The 4,787-nt window shown below is 46.7% G+C and overlaps 1 pseudogene; it reads right to left on the reverse strand.

The window, feature by feature from the left end:
- Positions 1 to 1,413: 1,413 nt before the first annotated feature.
- Positions 1,414 to 3,428, reverse strand: LOC123055946 (probable kinase CHARK; annotated as a pseudogene).
- Between the last annotated feature and the right edge of the window lie 1,359 nt (positions 3,429 to 4,787).

Below are 4,787 nucleotides of genomic sequence, written 5' to 3' on the forward strand. Positions count from 1 at the left end.
CCAGTTGTAAGTCCACGTCGACTCTCAATTAGGGCTTAGACATTTTCTTGTCCCGGTTGCAAGTCCACCTTCGGCCTACAACTAGGGCCCAACCTTTTTTTCCCAGTTGCAAGTCCAAACTTGACTCGGAACTGGGGCCCGGCCTTTTTTAGTCCCAATTGCGAGTCCACCCTCGACTTGCCACTGGGGGTCCGACCTTTTTTTGTTCCAGTTGCAAGTCCACCCTCGACAGTGAACAAACCGCAGATGAGTCCCAATTGCGAATCCACCCTCATCTGTTTTATTCATGTTATTTCTGTTTTTTTAGTTTTATCTTTTTCTTCATTTATTTTCCTCTCCTTTTAATTTTTCTATTTTTAAAAACTTGATCTTTATTTTGTTTTTTTGCATTCTTTTTCTTTGTCATAAATTCATAGGTTTCAATAAATGTTCCAATATTCGTAAATTTGTTCATTTTTTACAAATTGTTCTTGTTTATCAAAACCTTTTAAAAAATAAAATGTGTTCATTTTTTGTTCTTCTTATTTATCTATTTTCTCTATTTGGTTTCTTGTTTTTTGTTTTTTCCTGTTCACTTTTAGTTCATCCTATATAAAAAAGTTTGCTTTATATCAAAAAAAATGGTATATATATTGTAAAAAAAGTGTGTATTTAGAAAACGATCATCATATATTAAGGGATTGTTTACTTTATATTATAACATTTTTTATTCATTAACATTTTTATAATTTATAAACATTATGTAAATTCATGAACATGTTTTTTGAAATATGTTTTGATCAAACTTTGTTCCTTACCAAAAATTAACTATAAAATATAAGAGTAAACAAGCAAAAACCAAAAGGCCAAAAATAAATAAATTGTGTGTAGCCTAGAAGCTAGCGATGGGAGACGTACTTGTAAATGTTTTAACGTTCAGACGCAAAAGCTAACAAGTCGATGATAGCACTAGCGATCAGTTTTTTTCTCGAAAAAATAGCGATCAGATCTTTTTTACACGGGTAGCTGACTTTTTTTATGGTGCTAGCGACCAGATTTGCGTATAGACCAGCCACCCAGGCGGACGTGGGGCGAGCTGGGTTTTAGTTTTAGGCTTTGACAAATTAAAATCAAACAAACATGACAAATAAAAAAATAAGATGGCGCTGACATCATATTTAGATGTGAGGTATTATCTTACATCTAGATGTGAGACGGATCTTTCAATGAAGTTTTAATCACGTATAGGTAGCTTAACATATGATACATTGGGAGTGTCCTGAATCATCGGTCATAAGGGACGCACTTTCAGTTGAGAAATAAGCAGAGCTCTCGGCATACACATCACCATAATGAGGGGCTGTTCGGAACCCCCCAGCTCCTAGAAATCCTGAAAGTTGCGGAGCTGGTAAACAGCCGCTCCATAAATTTCAACTACGACTCCACCTGCTCCGGGAGTGGAGCTGGGGAGCGGAGTACCTCCGAACAGGGCCCCATAAGCCTGTGCCTCCAAAGACCGAACCTCCCGGCGCCACGCATCTCTGAAAGCACGGGCAACTTGGCGTCTGCAGATCGTAGCACATCCATGGCCTGCGCAACGGACGGCCGCCGCATCGGGTCGTGGTGCGCGCACCACAGCCCTGTGACGAGCAGACGCTCCATCTGCAGCCTGTCAAACTCGCCATTCAGCCTCCGGTCTGCCGCGTCGACGATCCGGTTCCGGTGGTGCATGCCACGGACCGAGGCCAGCAGCGCCGCCGAGGCTTGATGATCCGTTCGCGTCAACGTCGGCCCCCTGCCGCAGGCGATCTCGAGGAGCACGACGCCGAAGCTGTACACGTCGGACTCGGCGCCCGGCCTGTGGCTGCTGACGAACTCCGGGTCGATGTACCCGAGGGTTCCCTTGACGACCTGCGTTGTCCGTGGCTCGGCTCCGTGGTCGACGAGCCTCGCTAGCCCGAAGTCGCCGAGCTTGGCGTTGCGCGACGCGTCCAGCATCACGTTTGCGGGTTTGATGTCGCCGTGCACGATGCACTGGTCGCATTCCGTGTGGAGGAACCGCAAGGCGGAGCCCAGGCCGAGCGCGATCTTGTACCTGCAGTGACAGTGGCGAGTATAGAGCTTGGATATACACTACCAACTCAGGCTCAAAAACTTTCAGCTAAGATCGATCGACGCAGAACAGCAGAAGTACCTCTCTGGCCACGTGAAGAGTCTGTCAGGGCTGTAGAGATGGGTGTCAAGGCTGCCTCCGGAGACGAGCTCGTAGACAATCGCTAGTCGTTTCCGGCCACGGTACCAGCCGACGAGCTGGACGATGTTGCGGTGCCTAAGCCGGCTCATGATGGTGACCTCTGCCTCAAACTCCTTGCGCCCCTGCACGGCGGTCTGCTCCTGCGAGAGCTTTTTTTTTTCGAAAAGGGGATCTCCCCGGCCTCTGCATCAGAATGATGCATACGGCCATCTTATTAATGAAATAAAAGGTTCCAACAAGGTTCCAAAGTCTCCGACTGAAAAGAAATAAAAAGACAGCCCACACAGAGCTAAAGAGGCTGGGCACACAGACTAACCATGATAAGACGCCACAACCGGCTGGCTAAAAATAGATAGGTAAACTAATTGCCTATCCTATTACATGACCGCCATCCAAACCGGTTGAAGATATCCCGAGCTACCATCTCCCAGCGGATAGATCCAATAACCAAATGCTCCCTGGCCTCCATCGGAGTGAGTAGCGACCATGAACGGATCACGGCCGTGGCTCGGAGCTCCTTGATGGCCACATAACGATCTTGGTCACTCAAGTAGCCTCTGTACACCGGACCGAACCCGCCTCTCCCGATCTTTCTGTCCTCGGCGAAATTGTCCGTCGCGGCGGCAAGCTCGCTGTAGCGGAACTGCCTAGGTCCCAATCCTCGCCGGAGTTCGATAACCGATGTGCTCTGCCTCAGCCTCTTGCCGCGTATGCAGAGCAGAAGGGCTGGCGCGGTGCAAATCAAGACCAGCAAGGCCGAGCCTACCACAGCTGCTTGCATCAACCACGACGACGCGATCTTCCCGCGGACCCCAACAGGCTGTTTCTTCCTCGTGGTCATGGCTCTACGGCCATATCTTCCACTCATGCTCTCAGAAAGCCTAATTGCAAGTTGGTATTCTTCGAACGCGGAAGAGAGATCAGATAAAAACCTGGCTCTGCAGTCAACTGATGGCACTGATGGCCTGACGTGGCGATCGCGAGTCTGCTCATCCATAATGCACAACGCAAAGTGGGCGGAACTGCTTAGGCCCATGGTGGTTCTCATTGCAAGCAAGGCATCATCGCAAGAGATCACATCGGAGCCATCCCACCCGCTGCAGTTGGTGAATGCGGCAGCGTGATATGGGAGGCAGAAAACACAGGATAGCACGAGCAAGATATGGATTCTTGCGTTGTAGGCAGCCATGGCGTGTTCTTGTTGCTGGGGTGGCTCCGTTGGCCAGAGCAAGCTTATATTGATAAGAGGAGGTCAGGTCACGACAGGAACTCTCCAAGAAAACGTTCTTTGGTTTACGCGCTCTGTATTATCTGTATCCGTAAACTGATGGATCGGGAGATAATATCAAGGCGGAGACTCTGCTACGTAGAGACCCTGCACACCTGTTTTTTTTCTTTTCTTTTTGCGAAATAATTCCAGTATTACTCAACCAGGTGTACAATCATGCATGACCGCGTCCAAAATGTCCTTTGGTCCAGAACCAAGCCATACCATAGTTCGGCCATGAATTCTATCAAAGTTTGCCAAAGCGTGACTAGAGAAATTACAATGGCGACGAATGTGAGTAATACTAGAATTACGTTCTGACATACTAGGTTTAATCTCATGAATAAGAAAAGCATATCTTGATCTGTCTGTATCTCCACTTCTCACCATGTTGACTGCCTCCAGATTATCTGATTCAATGTCAACTGGGAGGTTACTCCATTGCAGTGCTAACATGAGGCCCTCTCTAATAGCTAGAATTTCACACTCCAAAACATCATCGCGTGAAGGAAAGAACCTGCATGAGCTGAAGATAATATCTCCCGCATGATCTCGAAGTAACATGCCCGTGCCGCCAACACCATCGTGGATAGAACCATCTGTGTTGAGTTTTACTCTTCCCTCAGCTAAAGGGCACCAAGCAGTGCGCACCTCTGCATCAATATTGCAAGTATCATCAGTGTGGGGAAAGCAATACTGAATAGGAATTTTTCCTTTGGCATGATCCGCAGTAGGCTGAACCTTAATGGACTGTAAAGAGGCCAAGTAACTTGACAAAAATCTGACTGAAACTTCAGTCAGAGGTGCCGATTTGTTGTGAACTATTTCGTTTCGTACATACCAAATGTGCCAGAAGAGCATAAGTAACCGCACCCATGTAGGCTCCTCAAGCTGGCATATGTACTGAATGAACCATTCATCTCCAGAGCGTGCAATAGAAGTAACATCCAGTAGTTTTCACTCATCAGACATAGCATGCCACAGAACTAGTGAGCTCTTTTAGCAACGTTCCAATACAAGGCATATATCAATGTTCTAGCCTGCTGCGATGTTTCTTGATGAGTATCCTCTTTGTTTTCGTTCTGTTTCTTACCCCAGCCTGCGTGCATGTGTGAGGGGTTCCCAGGAGATTTGTGTCCGCTTAATATCTACGCCTTCTGTAAAGAAATATTATAAGAGCGTTTAGATCACTTAGATCATAAAGAAATATAAAAATGTTTAGATCAGTGATGTAAATGCTCTAAGTGACCTATCACACTTGTTTAGGGTTTTTTCTCCTCTCTAGCG

This window comes from Triticum aestivum, chromosome 2D, assembly GCF_018294505.1.
Source record: "Triticum aestivum cultivar Chinese Spring chromosome 2D, IWGSC CS RefSeq v2.1, whole genome shotgun sequence".
In the NCBI taxonomy this organism is placed as follows: domain Eukaryota; kingdom Viridiplantae; phylum Streptophyta; class Magnoliopsida; order Poales; family Poaceae; genus Triticum; species Triticum aestivum.